At 34.3% G+C, this 24,366-nt stretch overlaps 1 protein-coding gene across 5 annotated transcripts in view; it reads right to left on the bottom strand.

Moving 5' to 3' along the window:
* Positions 1–24,366, bottom strand: part of LOC149414745 (uncharacterized) — a 157,338-nt gene that overhangs the window by 20,976 nt on the left and 111,996 nt on the right. The window lies entirely within an intron of this gene.

Genomic DNA, 24,366 nt, shown 5'->3' with positions numbered 1-24,366 from the left:
TATCCTATTATAGATGCAGGAAAAATAGTAAGCTAGATCGAAGAACTAACCAATGTGCCCAGCAATTTACACAATTATTAGATCGAAGAACTAATCAATATGCCCAGCAATTTACACAATTATTAGATCGAATAACTAATCAATATGCCCAGCAATTTACACAATTATTAGATCGAAGAACTAATCAATATGCCCAGCAATTTACACAATTATTAGATCGAAGAACTAATCAATATGCCCAGCAATTTACACAATTATTAGATCAAAAAACTAATCAATATGCCCAGCAATTTACACAATTATTAGATCGAAGAACTAATCAATATGCCCAGCAATTTACACAATTATTTCATAGTTTGTTTTAATAATAGAAAATATCAAAGAATGACTATCATTTCGATTGCCTAATCGTTACAACACATTTTTTAATCCGAATTTATCAATAGGTGAAACCTTTTTAGAATTGAAATTATAGAGGGTTATTAGTTATTTATATTAACAGCCTTTACAAAAGCTTTTAGCGCATTCATTCAGCGGTTAAATGTTAAGTCATTAATCACATAATAAATTCACGTTACTGCCGCCGTATCGAGGTCAGCCCCTACTTTGCCACTAATAAACTAATACTGGCAACAATTAAAAGGTGATACGGCGTATATTAAAGGCGTAACGGACACACTCACTGATAACATAATTATGGACACAAATTTGGCCGTAATGGCACAAAAAAGATTGAAAACCAATCAGTAAGGAAATTTATTTGGTGTAAAAAATGGGATTGACAATTTGGTCACCGGTGATATTTTTTCAACTAAACACTAAAAAATCTATTCTTCAATAGTTGCAAAATTACTTTGTGGTGTCATTTTAATTATAATGAAAATAAACTATTTTTGATACACCACTTTTAATTAATAATAATCTACATATTTCAGAATAGTGAAAATTTGAAAATTAAAAATATATAAAGTATAGACAAATAAGTACACATAGAAAAAAAATGTATAGACAGGTGATTAGATTAGATTAATTAGTTATTATTGATTTATAAACTAATTAATCACCTCTCACTCTAACTTTTAAAATTAACTTGTACCACGTGTTATTGGACACTTGGGCGGTGCATATCGCGAGTCAAAATTAACAAATATATTTATAATTCTAAAGCGAGACAGAAAACATCTGCTCGTGATGTACTTTCCAGAAATTTCGAGATCAATCATTAATTTGTGAATATCGTATGGAAAACACACACACTAAATGTGGGATAACCGAAAGAAACAGAACAACAACCAAATAAAACGTGATAAAAGAAAGGGCTTGGTTTTGTTAGGTTAGGATAGGACAAGTTAGGTTAGGTTTGTTGTTTGGTTATTAAATAATAATGAAACAATTTAATAATAGTATTTTGACCGGTCGGTGGCCGAATCGACATCGCGTTTGGATCCCACCCAGGCGTAGTGTGTTCAATTCCTCGGCTGGCTAAGTCCTCCATCACAACACAAGCAACATTTTCAGCTTACTGTGGTGGTAGTAAGAGATTTTCAAATATTGTCAGGTTATTCGTAACCTGGGAATGTTTGACTTTCTTTTTAAAAATAAAAATAAAAAATAAATAAAATATGTCAACATGTTTAAGAACTAACGGATCCTTCATCAGGATACAAAGTTGACCAAATAACACACTTTGATATCATTAAAAATAAGGGCCAGTTGTTTCACAAAATTTGAACAATTCATCAAGTTTCTAAGTTCATTTTCAAGTCAGGTTATTATTTCAGGTAAGTGAAACAACTTGCCAATAATGACATGAAAACAGAACTTGAAAATTAATTTTGAAATTTTATGAATCCCTCCAATGCTGTGAAAGAACAGGCCTTATTTTATTTTTTTTCAATTCAAAATTGTGAGACAAAGTACTTTTACAAATATTATTATTGAAGAGTGTTGTCTTTTGGTTTGCTTGTTACAGTGGAGTACCAGAACAGGAACCGGCCTTGGGAGCCGGTGGACGATGGAGATTTGAGGGCACGTGGCCGCGGAGCGCACCAGTGACTTGTAAAGAGTAAAGAGGCCATTGGATCGATAACCGGTTCCACGGAACTGGCAGAAACTACTAAATGCAGATGTGGACTCGCAAAAACAACAGGAACACTGATATAATTGACGGTCGTCGTACCAAAAATACGCTTCGAAAGATGAATCTTAATGCATTTTCTAAGGCCTTTATTGTGTGGTGGCCTACATTTAAAATAGTATGGAAAGCTACGCAACTTCGTTTTTGGCACAAACTCATTTGATTCATTCGCATTCATACGTCATTGACAGACGTCCATTTCCTTCTCGCACGTCTTGTATGAAAACGAAAAAAAATACAGAAAATACTAAAAACGATGAAATCACGTACAACCTCTCGCTAGGACTTTTTTAAATTAATTCCACACGGGAGGGCTTAGGGAAAATAATTTCTCTCAGTCTTTAGGGATGCTGTGTGGGTTTTTTTTAAAGAACGGAAGGAGAAGAAGTCTGGGAACGAAAAACGTATGAGAGGTGGGTAGGAATCAGTGACGGACGTATGAATATATCCCTCCCGCTGCGGCGCAAGGCGATGGCTCGAGAGACCAGTGGGAGAGGTCAAAGGGTCTCCCTAAACTAGCCTCATTCAACGCAGCTGGTGGGCAGGGCATCTTGAACACACCTCACCCGATGAACCCGGGCACCCCTGCTAAATCATCAGACGTTGCAAAGATTTCGGTTATACAATAAATGGTTCTCGGGGCGACGGTACCCAAACCCGCCTCCCAAATTATCCGACACTAACCAAACACCCTAGTGACTGTTTTTATTCTACAAAATTCGGACTCGGTTTACTCGAAAACTAAAGCTCAAATCAAAAAAGTTATCATATAATATAACACAAAAGCTACTCCAAATGTGATGTAGTCAGAGATGTGCTTTATTTCAAATAAATCCATTTCAAATGGAAATGCAAAATGCAAAATGGGTATTTTCCATTTTGCATTTAAAATGCTTTTCTAAAAACCATTTTGCATTTTGCATTTTCAAATGGAAAAGTTTTGACCTATTTCCATTTTACATTTCAAATGGTTTTGGGTACCCATTTTGCACATCTCTGGATGTAGTTCACCAGTTTCCCGCACGCTGTGTTTCTGTACACGGTGTGTATTGACATATTTCTTTTTTTTAACTACTCATATTTATATATTTTAAGTTATGTTATTTCTTTCTTTTTACATGACGCTCGTGGTTTTTTTTTTGCACACAGAGTATTGCACCCGCCGCCTTTTCCCCCTTAAACAAACAACATACATTTATTTATAGTTTACAATCGAAGTGAATTAAACGCATTTGGTAGAAGGACAACGTCTGCAATAGTATTAAATATGGAACATCTGGTCAGAACTGTGTGCATCCAAAACAAAGTACATACGTAAACGAGTCAATTTTTCACATGAGGTGTGTTTATGCCATTAGTAAGATCAATTACCTGCAATTGCTGTAGCTGACCTGCCATCAACACAATTGACATTAATAACTGTATTAATATTACGCAGTTGTGTGTTTAGAATTGGTGCAACAACAAATCGTGTGCATTAGTCACAACAACGCACAGTGGACTCAATTCGCAAACTTTAGCTGGCCAAAAATTTGAGGCAATTGAATTACATGATATACTTCAAATAAAAACAAAAAAATATATTAAGATATAGTTTTTTGTTGGTAGCTGTGCCTTGGTACACACTCCTTGCTTCATATAATTATAATTACTGGCATTATACCTAACTCTCTCATTAAAAATTTAGGTGTATTAGATCTATCAAAAATTTATATATAAAAATGCAATAATCAGTCATTTTGAATACATGTAGGATAACGAAAGATTTTTTAAATATTTATGTTAAGGGATCAGTAGGATTTATAGGCCCTGTTAAGAGTTCTACCGAGCCGAACCCTCTGATATGAAAATATCTGGAGTTGGTGAATTATTTTCCCATTTGATCTCTGGTGAGTTGACGTGTTGTTCTTGTATTGTTTTGTATTTATTTTGCTTATATAATGCACTTGCATAATGTTGATTGACTAGACGATGATTTGGGGAAAAGTGTGTGGAAGGGTTTAGTTTTTCCTATGGAGAAGATTTAACCCGGATTACTGATAAATAACTGCACTAATGTACACTTATCTTCGAACGACAAGCTAAGACTTTTCCATAGAAGAGTTGAATTAAAATCACATAACGCTCATATGAAAATGTGTCTTGAAAAAACAGTGACTGAAGATTTGTTGACGAATTTTCAAATATTTTTCAAAAAACAAACAACTTAAATGTAAAGATACGAGTACAATAACGGTGAAATTAGATAACTAGCAGAGTGGTCTTTTACACAACAAAGCTGGAGAATTCACATAATATATATTTCAGCATTTTTAACTAAATTCATATGATTCTTTTCAATTACATTAGTAATATCTAAAAACCTAATGTAAAACCTCTTTTATTTACATACTTTAAATCTCTTTTAAAAAATAACAATCTTATATCGTCGTCAATAATCCACTCCAAATGTTTAAATCATCGAGGTGTACCTTTAATAATCTTATTCATTACCCTTACATTCGTTTTAAATTCTTTCCGGATTTCCACATTTGTTACACTATTATTCTAACAAGATATTTGTAATAATTTATTTTAATATTTAAGTGATGTCAAAATGGTATTTTTGGTCACCACGTTGGGATCTCGGTGCGGCGTTGAAACAAAAAGCACAACTACTAACAATAAATAGAACCATGATAAAGGCACGACCACTTGGCAATTAAAACCCGGCTTAGATAAATGTGATACGACCAAAAGCAATTAAGGAGAACTGGTTAGAGAAAGGATTGACAAAGGAGTTAGACAAAGAAGGAATTGAAACCCGTGGTGGTGTTATTAAGCAATCACAGTACATAGATTCCTTCAGTGCTAGTTCCCTTCTATGGATGTAGGCTATATTATGTCTGTGGAGTTGTTGAGAGTATATTTTTTGTTGCGTAGGTTACTTTAGAAATGTCAAAATAATGATACCACATTCAAAAAACAATTGAGTCCACGTAAGCTGACTATGGCCCGCAAATTAAATTGGTCCAAGAGGAATACACGACCCAAAAACTTGTATATTCTTAGTGTATCTTATATCACCACGAATATAGATAATAGGCATAAAAATCGCTTAGCAAACGGAGTCCATAAAAGGTCGATAGAAGCGCAAAAGTATTTTATATATTTCTTTTATAATTTTATAATAAAGAAAAAAATCAATTGAGACACTGTCACAAATAATCTTAGGCAATAAAATATTAAGTTTGTTTTTAAATTTGTTAGTTATATGCGTTCATTATTTTCTAAGGAAAAAATACTTTATTTAGTAGTTTACGCGTATATTTTTTATAAAGTAATAATAATATTTGGATGATTTGAATAGCGCAGTTTTGGTGCATAATAAGCTCAAGGGCGCTAAGTAATTAACAATTTTATTTTGATTCTACTCAAGAGATTTTTTTATATTCATAATGTAAACCGATTCGTAGTAAAGATTAATCGAAAATATTCTTTCTTCTATTCTGTGATTTCACTGATTAGTAAACGTTCAAAGATGGTGTGAAAGGAAGAAAAGTAAATACGAATGTTAGAGGGAGGGCGCTTATTTAAAAAACACAATAATTTTGCTAAAATCGTGGAAATATTTAATAAAACACGACTCGGTTGAAATAGATCAAAAATCATTTTGTTGCATTTAAGGCGAAGCTTAATGCCAAATCACTATTTTGATTAATCTTTATAACGAATTGGTGTACATTATGAATACCAAAAAAATTGTTTTATATAAATTGAAGGTTTTCCTATCGCTTCGCTTGAGTAGAATACAAATAAAAAGATAAATGACTAAATAAAAAATATAAATGCAAACTACTAAAAAAATATTTTTTCAATAGAAATGTATGAACGCAAAAAGGAAACAACTTTTACAAAATGCAATATCATAGCTAAGATTATCTGTGACAGTTTCACTTGATTAACTCTTTTGCTTTCTTATAAAATTATTTATAAAAGAAATAAAAACCAGTTTTTTCTTGAAATCGAACGTTTCTAGACTCCGTTTGTCAAGCGATTTTAATGCCTATTACCTACAATATAAGGTATACCAAGAATATACACAATTTTGGCTTGTAGCTTCCTCTTAAAAATACACTGTGATTTTTTTCATGCCTATAACATATTAAATAACGGAAAACGGTGTTTTTAAAAATTTTTGGAGCATACTTTATTTTTTTCTATCGAGGGAATTTCATATAATTAACGTTTCGGCTTAACAAATGTATATATATTATCGTTAAAAATAACTCTTTTGGAACTTAAAAAATAGTTATAAATCGGTAGAAATTAGGTATGCGGGGGCTTGAGGTAAAACGCGATGCACGGGCGCAATATAATAATTTGTCCTAATAGTGTAAAGCAATACCTTTCAAAAAGCGTATTTAAATAAAATAAATCAATTAATGCCATCTATGAACACGTAGAATATAACGAGTGACGCGTTTAACCTTAAGGTCACCAAGAGAGATATTTACGTCCGTCAAAGTTGTTATCAGGAAGGAGCCCTGACAAAATAAGCCACCTGTTAGCATTACTAAAAAAATACTGAAATATCGGTCCCATGTTTCGTACATGGTAAATAATCAAAGATGTAGATTGTATGCAATACATATTGAAGTCATTCGTATCAAACGCTGAGGGAAGTCAAAAGTAATATTACACAGCACGAAACGCGTGTTTTGTAACTCGTAATGAAAGGACACAAGTACACACATAGTACGTGACTTTTACCCGTAGCATCGTGAATAACAAATGTGAATCGTTTTAAATGGTAACGTTTTGTTCGTTATTGCTAAACTCATGCAAAAAAATCGTGTAAAAGACGGACAAAATCATACACACTATCGAGGAAAAAGGAATATGCTTTGGAAGATTCACTTAGTTGCTAGCTATAAATGTTAGTTATAAGTCACTAGTTATAAATCGTAGCTGAAAGTTAGTTATAAGTCTCGGGGGTATTTCAACGTCGTCTTTATGTCTTTTCCACACGATACCGTATATTTTCGATGTACATTTTTATTTATAAAGTCCGAGTTAAAAATTACACGAACCCATGCATAGTCGTTATTCGAGTATAGGGTTTTCCAATAAGAGGTGTTATTTTGAATGGCCTGCTATTTCAGTAGATGTTACTTTTAAAGCTGTCATTTTTGTGACATTTGACAAGAAAAAACTACGTCATTAATAAAAATGGACCGATACACGCTTCAAAAACGCATTTAAATTATTAAAATTCACTTGAGTTAATCAAATGCAAATCATCTTGAGTGATTTATACCTATATTTTATTTAGGCCCATTTCCACCTCGGTGGCTTCGTCAACAAGGAAAATTGTCGCATCTGGGGCTCGGAAAACCCAGGAGTTATTGTTGAAAAGCCTCTCTATCCTCTAGTGTGACTGTTTGGTGCGGTTTATGGTCCGGCGGAGTGATTTTTTGAAAATGAGGCTGAAGCAACAGTTACGGTGAGTGGATTTGCGCTATCGAGAGATGATTAATGATTTTTTATGGCCAGAATTGGTTGGTATCAGAGATGTGTTTTATTTCAAATAAATCCATTTCAAATGGAAATGCAAAATGTGTATTTTCCATTTTGCATTTTAAATGCTTTTTTAAAAACCATTTTGCATTTTGCATTTTAAATGCTTTTCTCAATGCATTTTCCATTTTAAATGCTTTCTTGCAACATTCTTCCTACTCTCTCCACTCATCTTTTTTTCATAATTTTTTCATAATAATAATTTTCTCGCATCCTTCAAACATTCAACTCAATTCAAACAAGCACAAATACCGATATATTTTTTGATTCTCTCCCTCTATTTAAGAAAAACTTTTTTAGCACACTGAATTCGCCCACATAACACATACAACCACACACAGACACACATGCACACGTACACACACACACAAACACTCACACACACCTCTCTCCTTCCTCAGCACACTAATTTAACTTAACTTAAAAATGTAACTTAACCGTAAAATGTACAATATACCTCATATGCATATATGTCAGCGACATGTCATTGGTACCAATTATTGTACTAACTTTTATAATTTTGTAACTATTGTCATCTATGTAATTATGTACTGTTTGTTTCTGCAATAAACAAAAATAAAAATAAATAAAATAAACCCCAAATATCAGTCAGTCCTCAACCTCGCTATGAGAGATAATTTACATTTGTCAAGTTGCTCCCTGGTAGGAGCCCTGGCAATTGAGTAATACCATTACAAAAATACTGATTCAAATACTGAACATAGCCGAAGCTGTAATATTAAATGTTAGATAGCAGTTTCTATGTTTTTACGTTGGCAACATTAGTCCCGTGCAAATTTTTTGTGGTTTCATAATCTGTAGTCGTGGTGTTTTTGGATTTACCATCATGTAATATGTTTGTTCTACATTGATGTCCATTATTAAATGACAAAATTGTTTAAAAATTCTATAATTATTTTAATTGTTTGACCTGAGAAACCATTTTGCATTTTTAATGCATTTTGAAAATAGGTATTTTGCATTTTGCATTTGAAATGCTTTTCTAAAAACCATTTTGCATTTTGCATTTTCAAATGGAAAAGTTTTGACCCATTTCCATTTTGCATTTCAAATGGTTTTGTGTACCCATTTTGCACATCTCTGGTTGGTATTAATCTGAATAACGTTTACTTTCAACATGACGGCGCTACGTGCCATAAAAGCAACGAAACCATTGATCTTTTGCGATTGAATTTCAAAATAACACCTCTTATTGGAAAACCCTGTATATCGGGTAAGTTAGCCGAGTTTTCAACCCATCGCGAGTAATTATTTGTTGATTTATGGCCCACGCTAAATTTTCGCCAGCTGATTCAATTTTCGTAATAACTTACTTGTTTTTTGCTAAATTATGTTTATTTATTTATTCAAATACAAACGGCACGACATGTGCCATTAAAATAAATTTTAAAAATTTACTTAAAAGTACAAGGTATAAAGTATAGAGCATAAAGTATAATACAAGGTATAAAACTTAAGGTTAAATATAATGTTACGTATAAAGTATAATTTACGGTGTTTAAGTGTAAAGTTAGGGTAAAAAACGTAAAGGTTAATTATAACGAATAAATTATAAAAAAACAAGTACAAAAGGTGAGAAAAATAAAATATTGTTAATAATGACCAAACATAAATGATTATCAATTATCAAAGTAACGATAATGTAAACAATAATGTATGCTTTATTACTATTCTTGTATACATAAAAAAAATATATATATCTTTTATATGATAACAGACTTCCTTCATTATTGATATCAAAGTATTCATTTCCTAATCTATGCAGGCGATATATTAAAGAACTTTGTTCTGCATTAGTGGCAATATTGTTACAATGATATGGCGATATTAATCGAGTTGGTCAAATTTGTGTTTATATTTTTATAAAAATATACATAATCCACAATATGCAGTTTCCCCGGTATAGCTGGTTATAATTCAGAGAAATTATACGCAGGCGTTCAAGACATAGATATGGATAAGTTATCAAGGGGATGGTGAAATATCCCTTACCCCCTCAGGCCACGGGCATATTTTGTTAGAAAATTTCTGCTTTGAAAAATCTAAATAAATTGAATGTTTCTGAATGAATCTGAAAACTAAACATAAAATATCTCACCTCAAGTTTCATAAATATTTCTCAAATTGATTTCGGAAACTTTTGGATTCATGGAGGTGGAGGTGTGCACATTTTAATTTTGCTGTGATTATCTCTAGATTCGAGTATAAAGCGTGGTATTTTCTCTTTCTAACACCGTTTAGATCATATTTCTGATCATGACATTAAGGAAGATACGAAGATTTCTATGAGAACTATATGAGTTGTTTCCAAAAGCGAAAAAAATAGCCTGAGAGGTTATGTTGTTATAGGTTAAATAAATTAAGCTCCTTTCAGATGATTTTCCACGAAAACGGCGCTGAATAAATAATCCAACCATTTTAAATTATGATGAAAATACCTTTTCCTTCCCCTCCCCAATAAGCCCCCGCCTCACGATAATACTTAATATTGTGGCCTGTGCGTGTTCAATAGTCGCGTGGTATTAACATTTTGCAATATTAATCGATAATATTATTCTTTCGTTACGTAAATCTATCAAAATGACATGTTGGATACCAGGGTATCGATTCTCCAATCCAGGTCGCTCGCAATCGCCGTCGAACGTACATACATTGGTCGACAGTCTTATTCTTGAGCCTCGTCGAGGGTACATACTCGTACAACGTTAAAAGTCATTCCAGTGGTTCGACCCACTCGTTGTTCGAGTGGAATGACTTCGTGGAGAATCAAGGTCCATTAGACGTAAACAATCACGATGGATGAATGCCATGTCATTCTTGCTTCACTCCAGTGACTTAGCGTGTCCGTAAGCAAATAAATAAACCTTTGTTACTTAAATAACTAAAGTGCGTGCAACATTTTTTATTCGCGTGTTAATATTAATATTTTGTTCTCATTCTCGACTTTCACATTCATTAGCATTTGTTCATTCACGATCTTAACATAAATTAGCTACAGAATTTAGAACGAGGAGGATACTGTTTATATTGCCCACTGGAAGAATATAAATGAACTGTACACATTCAAATTAATAGACCAGTCATACAAGGATAGGGAAAGAGAAGCAAACTAAGTGTGAGGAGCGCGGGAGGCGGCGTCACCGTCTCCCTTTTTGTGTTTTTAATAAATGTATATGACAGTATACAGGCAACTCGCAATGTAATATCACTATTCAGTATTCAAAAATAAAATCTGCTTACGAATTACTAGTACTTTTTACAATGACGTGCAATACTGGCTGCGTAAAACACCCAAATCGGGTAAACATAAGTTTAGGCTTGTTCCCAAAATTGAATATTTTGTTAAACACTATTAGATAATTTACCCACCTCAAACATTTTAAGCGTCGCTATGCCAAGCGATTTATTCAAAAACGAACATTCAGATCCTGCGAAGAAAAGACCCATAATGTACTAGAAAACTTTACTATTCTGCGCAAGTTCCGGTTATTTCAGTGTGCGCTTTTCGGCGGTCAACGCTCGACTGATATCGTAAATTATTCAAAGCATTCTCTAACACTCTTGGTGCCAACAATATGGTCACGTGGTTTGCCTACAGCTCGTCGAAATGAAACCCAGATTTCATATTAGGGCAAGTATGTGCTTACCTGTGCTGTATCTGTGTCTGTGTACCTGTGTCTGTGCTATACCCAAATGTCAAATATGGCTTTGGATCAATAAACTTAATCTCAAATTATATCGATACATACTGAATGTGTATCTTTATAATGTCTACAAATTTACACATCTCATAATATGTTGCTTTTTGCGGTTTCTTGATAAATTTGCAAACATATTTTGATAATGCCTTTGAAATGGAGTTCTAAAAATTTAATGCAATAAAAATATCAATTTCGGTTGTTTCTCTGTCCTGTGTAACTATGGTTAAATGAACTCAAATTTGCTTTCAAATCTAATTGACATTTTCAAAATTCGAACTCATTTTATGAAGAATTCAGAAACGTGATGAAGTACCTACCTACGAAATACTTTTTTTTAACAGAAAATTAGTTTTTGTGTTTTTCTTAAATTGAAACTGTGTTGTCAAGAATTCGGACTATTCTGAGATTTTTCACGGTTTTGTCTTGACATAAAATATTACGTTTGTCGAGACGATTCTATGCCAGATCTCGCCTATGGTCTTAACGGAAGTGCTAGCCGGTGGCGACACGTAAATAGAAAGAAAAAAATTTCAATATGAACAAGTTAATGTGTTTTAAATCACTTTATTTTAACACCCTGCTCTACCGGTATCAGAATTGCCCTCCTTTGTCAGAAGAATATTAAAACTGATTGAAGATTTTAAATAAAGTGACCGGTCAGTGGCTGAGTTGACATCGCGTTTGGGTCCCACCCAGACGTAGTGTCTTCAATTCTTCGGCTGGCTAAGTCCTCCATCACAACACAAGCAATATTTTCAGCTCAGTGTGGTGGTAGTAGGATATTTTCAAATATTGTCAGGTTATCCGTAACCCAGGAATGATTGTCTTTCTTTAAAAAAAAAAATATTACAAAAAAAAAAAATTTGGCACGAACGAAGTAATTTTTTTTAATAGATTTTGTTTAAAGGCGATGCACCACGCCGTGTGACATCTGGAATCGGGCCGCTAACAATAACACTCCTAATGTAGAGGTTTAAAGTCCCCTTAACACCACCTGCCTGTTTTGATTTATGCAAGAGCACAAATATTTAAAATTTCACCATTATTTTTTAAATAACTTAATTTGCCACATTATACAATAAAACCATAACCGAAAATGAGTTCATATGTAGGACATTTCGAATTTTAATGGAGTTTTTATAGGTCTGATAATTTTTTGAATTATTCAAAAAATTATCGATTATTTCAAAGACGAAGATGTGCTCTACTCACAGTATTAAGTTAAAGCATAGCAAATTTTCAAATCAAAAATATACGATTTTGCATTACTACGTAGTATTTACTTCGCCTTGAACAGAAAAGAGAAATAATCTTTTAACAATAGGATATCCACTTTTCACTCCAAATAAGTTTTAGAATCACTGGTTAAAGTCTTGTAAACACATCTTTATATCCTGTATATTGTCACGTAACTCGTTTTTTAAAACGTCTACTCTTTTTCGTCAATCCATTTTATGCAAAAACCTAACATTGTATTATACTAGTAAGCACGTAACATAAATTATAAATGTAATGTTTCATAAGAGCGTGCAATAAGGCTACCTTGCGGTTTTATAAGAAACTGCTAGAATTATTTATACATATGTTATTCATGACCTCAAGATTCTGCAAACAAACATACAATTCTGGTACTAGAGGAAATAATAATCTTCCTTGGTATGTTAGATCTGTGTCATACTTTATTTTGGTGGCATTACGCTTTCTTACAATCATCAGATTTTGAAATACCGCATGCAAAGGTGTTATTACTAAGCAATCAGGCTGTCATCAATAAATTATGACTTCATTATTATTAACCGTTTGAGAGCCAAAAAAATTCATACAGTTGCTTGTAAAATGCAACCAAAAAAACATTATTTTTTATGAAACTATATTAATTTTTAAAACCCCATAAATTCTTTGAATTTTCAAGGATTTCGATGATTTTTTCGGTGTTTTATTAAAGAATATTGGTTTAGAATCACGCTGAGGAGAATCCCGAAGTCCAGGCGTTTCGAAAAAATGAGAATTTTACGTACGCGCGACTGACGCAATCGACGGAAATCGACGATCGGCAATCTTCGTTAAAACACGAATCGACGAAAATCGACGATTGGCACCCAAACGGTTAATAAACGAGTTGTCGAAGGATGCAACTCGACTTGCATATTTTTAGAAGCTTTTGGAATGGCCTGTGAAAGTAAGCCATGATGTTTCAAATATATATTTATAATAGCTCACGTTGGCATTGGGTCGACGAAACAAACGGTTCCGGAGCGCAGAATCGAGAAGAGAGGCAGAATCAACGGCTGGTTGCAGATTCTTGCGAATGGAAGGCACTGGGACAAGAATTGCCCGCGGCAGTTGCGAGCGACCCGGCTGTCTCAATCCAGCCTATGCTCATATACTGGATCGATCGATCTTTTTACACGACCTGGGTCGATCACGACCCGCAGTGAAATGATCGGATACTTTTTCCACTTTTACACATATAAAAAATGCCATTGATAGATCGATGGGCCGCGCTATAATGTAAAAATCTAAGATGACAGCAAGGTAAAGTGAATATTTCTTACTCAATGAGAAAGTGGAAACATGTTTAAATGAAGCCAGCACACGACTGGTCTAATAATACCACTTTTCCTAGAAGCTTATCAACTTATCGGTACTTAATAAGGCAATAAAATCTTTAGGAATGCATCTGAAAACAAATTGTTCTAATAAATTTGCCGTGGAAATATTACGCAAAACCATTGACATAGAAAAATGAAACAGTCCGCAGGGAAACACAAACACGTGAAATCAAACAAAATCTTTCGGTCTGGATCAAAACGAAAGGTAAACAATTTTTTCAAAAATTAATAACACCAAACCTTCTTACACAACAAAAAATGTGTAAATTTGCCATTAATATATTATACTAGCGCAGACCCGCGAAAAATCACGGGATATAATAAATGTAGGATTTGTGAAGTTGGAAAGAATTTATTAAAAAAAAATTGCCTCGGGATGATTGCCTTTCAAAAGACGATCCGAAAATTACATTTATAAATGATTACTATTATTTATTAAACTAAAATTATTTTGGTAACTACTTTATAGCTTTTTTTATTTTTTTATTTTTTTTTTATTGATACATTATTTTACAGTATTTCACATAGCACTCTTTTTAGGGTGAATTGCCTAATACAAAAAAAAAAAAAGTATTTCATATCTTAATTCAGTAATGTTGGCCTCACTGGGTTATTTACCCGTGCTGAGGCCCCCATTGCAGCTTTTTTTTTTATATTTACTCCACACAGGAGGCCCTGAAGAAAATAATTTCCCTCAGGGCCTATGTCATCTTTGGGGATGCTGTGTGGAGGGTCTTTTTGTGGAGAGGAAGGAGTGAACATGGGTCTTGAAGAGTCCCATGTTGTAGGAGGGAGGAAACACAGAGGCCGGCAGTTCGTTCCACAGCCGAGCTGTTGAACTTAAGAACGAATCGTAGAAGCGACCCGTTCTCATGTGACAAGTGTCAACTGTGTACAAATGTTGGGCGCGCGTTTGGCGTGTATCCCGACTACGCACCGGTGCCGAAGGGATCAAAGACGCTAGTTCTTCAGAGCATCTTCCATTGTAATACCGATAGAACAAGGACAGCATACCTACCTGACGCCTGTGCTCTAAAGATTGCAGTCCGTTTGTTAAGATTGGGGAATCTATCAAACGGACCGCCCGTTTCTGCACAGAGTCAAGGGTTTTTTTCAGGTATTTTGGGGCTCCAGACCAGAGATGGCTGCCAAATTCGACAGTAGGGCGCACTTGCGATTTGTACAGGGTGAGCAGTTGTGTACTATTAAAGTATCTGCGGGCCCTGTACAGTACGCCCAGCTTCTGAGAGGCCAACTTTACTCTGGCTTCGATGGAGCCCCCGTACCTGAGCTGGTCACTTATAGTTACACCAAGCATATCAATGGAAGGCCTGTTCGGAAGATTGCTTCCGTTGAAGGAGACTAGATTATCATTTGGATCCCTTTTAGACGTAATCAGACAGGATTGGGTCTTTGAAACATTAAATTCGACGAGATTATTTTTACCCCAGGAGGAAATACTCTTGAGATAACCGTCCATTCTCTGCTTCAAAGCCCTCCGAGCCGTTGGAGTTTGTGTGCCCTTTGGGGGCTTGTCAAACAAAAAGCTATCATGAACTGTACTGTCATCCGCGTAACAATGAATCGGTGCACATGTCAAAAGGTCATTGATGTGCAACAAAAACAAAGTTGGAGACAGAACCGATCCCTGTGGGACGCCAGCATTTATGGAGTGCGAGGAAGAGGTGAAACCGTCAGCAACCGCCTGAATCGACCTATCCCTTAAAAAGTCAGCAATCCACGTACACAGGGATGCGGGAAGTCCGTAAGAATGCAATTTGTTGACAAGTCCTCGGTGCCAGACCCGGTCAAAGGCCTTGGATATGTCTAGTGCGACTGTTTGGGTCTCACCGTGACGTTCCAGGCACCGCCCCCAAACATGCGTCACATACGCGAGAAGATCACCGCACGAGCGGTTCCGCCGGAATCCGTATTGACGGTCGTTGATAATTTTGTTCTTCTCGAGGTATGTGAGCAGTTTGTCGTTGATCACACGTTCCATCACTTTGGACAGAACTGATGTGATCGCTATGGGGCGGTAGTTGGCCGGGTTGGAGCGGTCACCTTTCTTGGGAATAGGGTGAATTACCGCTTTTTTCCAACCAGAGGGCACAGTGCCACACTTCAGGGACATTTTGAAGAGCTTTGTCAAAACTGGAACTATTTCCGCAGCACACCTCTGCAATACCAGGGCAGGTATTCCATCAGGTCCACTAGCTTTGTTAACATCGAGCCCCCGTATGACGTGGAGTACATCCCGATGCCGGATCCTCAGCTTTTTCATATAGAAGCCGCAGTGAGGAACCGACGGCGGAACAGCACCCCCGTCGTCGAGGGTCGAGTTTTACGCAAACATTTTCCCTAAAAGGTTTGCCTTTTCGGTGGCGGTGTTTGCTAGTGAGCCGTCAGGTCTGGTAAGAGGTGGCAAACTGGGTTTGCAAAAATTTCGACCTATTGAGCCCGCAAGCGACCAGAATGCTCTGCTGCCATGCGGGCAGGCAGCCAGCTTTTTGCTGATCTGCAGGTCGTGATCGCTTATCTGAATTGTTCCCACAATCAGTTCGGATTTTGAAAATCATAGCAAAATCCCCATTGTAGAGATAATTGAACAGAAGTTACAGACACAGAGACGGAGTCACAACCGAAATTGGTATATTTAATTATTTTTTTCATAGCGTCCAATTTCACAGTTTCGTTCGGGAGAAGAACGCAAGTCTAGCGTATATTAATGCCGAAGGTATTAAATTTACATAGCGAATATTATGTAGACACACTTAGGTAGGTACGTTATATTAAGTACACAGGCGAACCTTATCAGTAAAATTCTACCAAAGAAACAATGGCCACTGTAATTTATTAAAGCCACGGATTTCATCAAGTCCAATCAGTTTTAGACGCGAAGCATTTAAAAAACAACCAGTCAATCCAGAGGCGAGTCAAATCAGTGGTCGATGTGAACCAAAAAATGGCCATCAATTAAATGGTGAGCATTATGATTTCCAATCCGGCATCCCGCAATCCCACGGTATTTCAGAAATATTTTATCCAGCGGATTCGCGAAATTTCCAGGATTGCAAGATTTGCGGGATTGCGAGATTGTGGATTTGCGGGATTGTGAGATTTGTGGGATTGCTAGATTTGCGGGATTGCAATATTTGAGGGATTGCGCGAGTGAAAAAAATCATAATTTACACTAAAAACATGCTGCTTTGATTTGCACACGCTTGAGCATTGTCTGTTCACGTGTGGGTGACAGGATTCTCCGTATTCCATATTTTAAGATAGTATTTTTTATAAAAGTCTTCTTGAAATACTTATTACGTTATTTTTAATGTCAAGTAAATTTTATTCCCAGTAAATGGTTTGTAAAAATTTTAAACACGTGTTCTCTTATCAGATTTAAGTCCATTATCTTGAAGAGGAATAACTCTGGCAGAGATTGCAAATGTTAATGGCTCACTCTCATTTTCTCTGATTACATAAAAAAATGTCATTATCGTTAATTAAACAAATAATAAAATCATTATAATCTTTGAGACCTACGTCTTTTGTACAGAACATTTATCTTTCCATGCGATATTATAAAAACATGGTCTTTGAGACCTACGTCCTTTTTACAGAACATTTATCTTTCCATGCGATGTTATAAAAACATGGTCTTTGAGACCTACGTCCTTTTTACGGAACATTTATCTTTCCATGCGATGTAATAAAAACATTATGGTCTTTGAGACCTACGTCCTTTTTACAAAACATTTATCTTTCCAGGCGATGTAATAAAAACATTATTGTCTTTGCATCCTGAAATAAAAAAAAAATATTATTTGAGACCTACGTCCTTTTTAGAGAACATTTATCTTTATATGCGATCTAATAAAACGTAGTGAAATGTGCCTTTTCGCAGTCGATGAGCATTTTATATTTATAATCTTTTGCAATTGTCCGTATTATCATTATCGCTTATCTATTTACTCAGTGCATGCAATGGTGATAGGGATGCTATCTAGCCCTGGCTTATCGTGACGAACCTTCCTTAGTGGCAGTTTTACCTAAACTGATCAGCAAAATAATTATTTTTTCGTGATATCATATCATATCATCGATTTCTGAAGTAGAAGCAAGGAAAAATAAAGTATTCTTGCGAAATATCAAGTTGCAATCTCTCAATTTATCCAAGTCGCACTTTTTTTGTTTTGTTTTTTAAAGAAAGGTATACATTCCCGGGTTACGAATAACTTGACAATACTTAAAAATCTCCTACTACAATCTCAGTAAGTGGAAAATGTTGATTGTGTCGTGATAGAGGACTTAGCCAGCCGACAACTTGATCTTACGACGTCTGGGTGTGAACTAGACGCGACGTCAACTCAGCAACTGATTGGTATAATTATTGCAATGTCAATACTAAATTATTTAGTAATAATTGCTTTTAGACACGTTCTAAAATCGCTAATTTCCCAACGGTTCGAATTTGGCTATAAGGTAGGTGAAGTTAGTGGCTGGTAAGACAGCTATCACCGAAAACCAGGGATTGCCCCTACAACGCTGACCGGTGTGACGTCACAAACGCCGTCAATAAAAATAATCATCTTTTTGGCGGCAAAGCAAAAATGGAACACTTTAAATCGACGACGAAAAATTATTGATCAAATATAAAAATAAGAAAAGTCTCCATTATCGTTATTTTTAAACTTATTTTTTTCGTGGGTTTTTTTTATTATTAACTCCACACAGGCCGTGAGAAAATTATTTATTAATTTTCGGGAAATCGACAGTTTAAATTTATTTCAGTTTGTACATAAGTATTATATAGCCAAAATAAAACCAATTATGGATTTTCTCCTTGTGACTTTACCTCTACAAGAAATTTTCTTTCATGGACGTCTTGTATTTGGTAAATTCGCAGCTGAAAATATCCACCTTGGATAATACTATACGCTATTGTAGTTATTGCATTGTTCAGGCAAGAATTCTGCTTAGAGTTCGTTTTGCATCGATCCACCCTGAACAGGACACAAGAGCGTGTTGAACGCGCAGATACATTGAATTGAATCTCATTTATCAACTCTGGACATTGAATATAATTGTTAACTATTTTATACAGAAATAGTGCATACTTATGATACCTCCGTACACTCAGTGAATCAATTTTAAAGTATGAATTCCCTCGGAGCATATGTCTTTTGGGTATTCTGCGTGGAGGGTCTTTTAAGGAAAGCCAAGAGAGGAAGTTCTGGAAAGGAAAAGGGCGTGTCCAGGAATGAATGACGTATAAATCCATCCCTCCAATTCGGACTCAAAGGGTATTTTTCAACCGATCTCTCCTGATCCAACCCACTACGCAGCTGGTGTGCCGACGCATCCATGACACGCCAAGACCTGGATATATTTACGATATATGATATACCAATATACCTATCCCCATGAACCCGGGCACCCCTGTTAAGTCAACAAACGTACCGAATTCCTTGGATACAGAAAATACACGGAGAAAAATGAGTATTGATGATTTATTAACATCCTGCTAAAAACGGGATTGCAGGCCGTTTCCTGTTAAAGTTTTAGTACATTCCTAATATACCGAAATATTTCTCCTTATAATATACAATGAGTCTCGCATTTGTGTTTTACTGAAAGTTTATTATGAAACCTATCATTTCATTTGTTAAAGGCCAGCAATCTCGTTTTTAACCGGATTACAAATAATTTAAAGAGATTCTTAATAAATAAGCCATATTTTATATCAGTAAGTTTTCTCCTTTTAGGTGCTGCCGTTTGCCATTCGGAATGTTGGGTGATTTTAATTGACCTTACATAAATTGCTTTCCTTGTTTTACAATGCACATTGATCAACTATTTCGACAGTGACTCTTAATTATTGAGGCGGTCAGCGCAGAAGTGGCGTAATCCACAGATAAAGCTAATTAGAGTAGCAATTGAAAGGGTTTTTTAATCATACGTTTCATCACAAAGGAGTGGTTGGATCAACCAATTTGTAATAATTCACCGCGAATGATTTATGTTCACTTTGACTCAACTAGATAACTTTTTTAGAAATCAGATTTCCGCCATTTCTTAGATGATCGCACAGACATAAGAATATATAGACTAGAAATTAAAGGTGAGGGGTAAAATCAACTGTTGAAGAACGAAGGGGGTAAAGCTGACTGTGATTCGTCAATAAATCAATCTGACAGTATATAGGCATCTCGCATTATAATATCACCATTTAGTTCTTAAAAGTAAAATCTGCTTTTGAATGAATAGACATTTTTACATGGGAGCGCAAATTACTCGCCACGTTATGAACAAATTTGCGAAGTCCAAATTCGGCAAAAAAAATTTCTTCTATTTTCAGAGTCGAATATTTTGTTTACGTATTTAGTTAAGACACTTTTATAAGTGTTCATAATTTACTTCCCAGTAACAACGATGCGCACACTTGAGAATCGCTACATTCGACCGCTACGTCCGCTGATGTATCTCGATGTAATAGTATATGTTTCTACAACTGATTCATATTATACGATGTGAATAAGCTTAAAATGATGCTTACATATGGAATGTAATACGACAATTGGGTTTATTCTCTTTTTCACATCTATTTTTACAAGTTTTCATATCACAAGCCACTATTTTGCCGTGTTATTTCATAAAATGCATCGACCATAGCTCGACGCTAGTTCGAACAAGAATGATGACGTCACATTCTCAAAATTCACGGGAAGCCACACGCGAGCCCAGCCGGCTCCAATGGAACCGGTATGGGGAGTGGGGAATAATACGCTTTTAATCACTTAGGGCAGGTCTACTAATATTCATATGTCTATGGATGATCGCTTCAAATTACAACATAACGACAATAATATTACTGTCATTAATTTGTCTGTCGATTTATATATCCAACAATTTCGGATAAAGAAATGTGTCAATAAAAAAATAAAAACTTAAAAAACTAAGTTTTATAACAAACAATACGTCCATTTTTAAATGATTTTTAAATCTTAAAAGATATAAATTGGTTTGACTTACTTTGTGTTGCCGACTCCAATTTCTACCCAGGAACTGGAGTCGACAACTCTACCGATCGGTAGGACTGACATTTACTTCGTATATTAACTGCTGTAATGTCATCCGATTTCAGAGAAATGCACGGAGAAAACATAAAACATAAAATATTGCTAATTTATTAGAATCTCTTCTAATTAGTCGTTTTATAAATGAATTGACACGTTTCCTAATAAACCTGCAGTAAAACACGAATGTGTTATCGCGACGTCCGAACACGTGATAAACGCAGGTGCATGAACACGTTTTCCGATATATTGTGAATGTACTAAAAGTTTATCAGGAAACGGCCGCAATCACGGGTTTAACAGGATTTTAATAAAATAGCAGTATTCAATTTTCTCCGTGTGATTGCCTCCAAAAGTTGGTCAAATGCATTGTCATCGACAACGAATCTATCTGCTGAGTTTAAACTCGACCGGATGTCGTAAAAACCATTACATTTTAGTCCACCTTAAGCCCCATATTGATCCAAAATGACTGAACTATTATAACATAGTATTGGCATAAATTAGTATGTTCTGGTCGAACTCGCGGGGTGCATATTATATTATGTATGTATATATTTATATAATTCGCAAGTAGGTACTAAAGTGGTCAAGAAATACAAAGGCTCTAATCTCATGATAATGATAATAACGCCTGTCCGGTCAGACGGCAACTCGTGCCGCCTCAACCCAGGCCAGGATACTGTATTAAGTTGGCCTGCTATGCATATTAGTTATTGCTATGTGATTAAAAACGTATTCATGAAGCAGTTATATAAGGTGAAATGACTTGAAGCATAATAATAACAGATTAGCTATACGGACCAAAAATAACACGAACAAAATATGCGCTATCAATGCCAAACGTTATGGTCTCGATTTTTCAATATTCATTCCGATAACATTGAAAAGATTCAATGGAAGTTTCTAAGGTTTGTAAACTATAAACTAAATACAAAACAATGATTACAATTACTATACTGAAAGTTCCGCTTGGAACTCCGACAGAAGAAATATTCAAAAACTTCAATGTTTACAATGTACAGAAACTATATTCAAAAAATATTTTATTTAAACTGAAAAAAAACATATCCGAATACTCCACTGCCCAACATAAATACACAACCAGGGCAAAAAGCGAAAATATCCTGATTACTCCCAGTTTGAACACATCCTTTGGACAGAGAAATAATAAATTCCATGCTATAAAATTGTTCAATGCTCTACCAAATGAAACCAAAAAAATAAACGAAATGAGTATATTTAAAACAAAAGTCAAAACATGGCTTAGAGATCAAAGTAATAATCAACTTACAAACATTATGAAGACAATGTAAAGACAATTCAAAACTAAATACAAAAATCTAAGAAAAACTACAGGCCGCCTCAGAACAGGAAACCCTAGTGAGGAGGACTGTGAAAAAAATACAAAAAATATACTTATATTATACGTTAAACCTACATAATGTACAAATTTTGCTATTGATATTAATAAAAATAAAAAATAAAAAATAAATTACCTCCTGGATAAAATGTCTCTATTGAAACTTTCAGAAAGAAGAATATGCACAGATTTAATGTTATAAAGAATATACATTTTAAAATTGACTGTCCCGAATTACTTCACTTTATCAATATTTTTTTTTTTTTTTTTTTTTTTTAATTTAATTTTTATTTAATATTAAATTTACAATTACATGTTATTACATTACATTAAGATTATTTTCTTTTTATTACAGAACATCGTGATACACCTTTTTTTAGAGCAAATGCTCGTGTTAAAAAGGCGGAGAAAACGCGTGTAAATAGTAATTTAACATATTTTTTCAGAGAGTGTAATGATAATGAAAAGAATTTTTATTTTTTAATATAACAAAATAAAAATTTTATATGTAACAAAATTTTATCAAATAGAAAAGAGAAAAGGATGTAAAAGAAAGAAAGAGATAAGAATAAGAAATAAGAGAAAAGGATTTCAATATAATAATAATTGAGAGATTATATTGTCTTTTTAAGTATAAACGATTTTAATATGCTATTGATATAGTGCTTTTATTGAGCTTTTGAATTTTTTATAATTCATTTCCAATCTTAAGTTAAGAGGTAATTGGTTAAACCATTTGACACCAAAATATTTATAAAATTGTTGGGCTGTGGTGGTGTTACAGCGCGGGATAGTTATAGAGCCAAGAATACTTTGTCTATTGCTGTTCGAAAAAGTTATTAAGTTGTCAATGTTGAAACAATCTTTATGTATTTGAAAAAGAGTTATTTTTTTATAAATAATATGAAGTGAAGGGACTTTAAATTCTTGAAATAATCTAATTGTGGGGTAATCATACGGTTTTTTCAAAATTATTTTTACTAATATTCTTTGGATGATTTCTAAAGGTAAGAGAGAAGTTTTGAATGCTCCACCCCAACCAACAATTCCGTATTGTAATACTGATTGAATTAGTGAAAAATATATGGTTCTTAATAATTTAAAATTTAGTATGTTTCGTATTCTAAGAAAAATGTACAATAATTTTCTTAATCTTTCTACTATTGCATTGATTTGTAATTTCCACTTTATGTTACTATCTATAATTACACCTAGATATTTTACATTAGTTTTAACAGTAAGTACAGAGCAGTCAGGTTTACATAAATTTGAAATTCTATTACAATTACATGAGTGTATACTTATCTTTAAATTATCAGGGAATGAATTTTTATTAATGGTGAAAGGTATTATAAAAGTTTTTTCAGTATTAAGTGTTAACAAATTATTATCGAACCATTTTTTTAGTATGTTTATATCTAACTCTGCTGTTTTTTGGGTTTCATTCCAAGTTAATCCCTCAGTTAAAATTGCTGTGTCGTCAGCGTATGAAATAAGTTTAGACATAATTGAGAGATTAAAAATATCGTTGACATAAATGATGAAAAGAATTGGACCTAGAACAGTTCCCTGCGGGATGCCAAAATTTGTGGTCTGCGAATCACTCAGAGAGCCATTTAACTTTACAAATTGCTCTCTATTAAAAAGGTAATTTTCAATCCACGTTAAAGCATTGTTAGTTATACCAATTTTCGCTAGTTTCGAGATAAGATTAGAGTGTGATATACTATCAAATGCTTTTCTTAAGTCGACAAATGTTCCAATGCATTTTTTTTTATTATCTAAAGATTTATAAATTTCAGATGTTAAGTCAACGATAGCATCTTGAGTGCTCATATTTTCTCTAAAACCATATTGATGTGCATTTAAAATATTATTTTCTTTAACAAATTTAAAT

Source organism: Hesperophylax consimilis, chromosome 19 (genome assembly GCF_061612785.1).
Source record: "Hesperophylax consimilis isolate HC1 chromosome 19, BYU_Hcon_1.0, whole genome shotgun sequence".
Taxonomy (NCBI): domain Eukaryota; kingdom Metazoa; phylum Arthropoda; class Insecta; order Trichoptera; family Limnephilidae; genus Hesperophylax; species Hesperophylax consimilis.
Note: the sequence above shows the minus strand (reverse complement) of the source record. Positions and strands in the feature narration are given on the sequence as shown.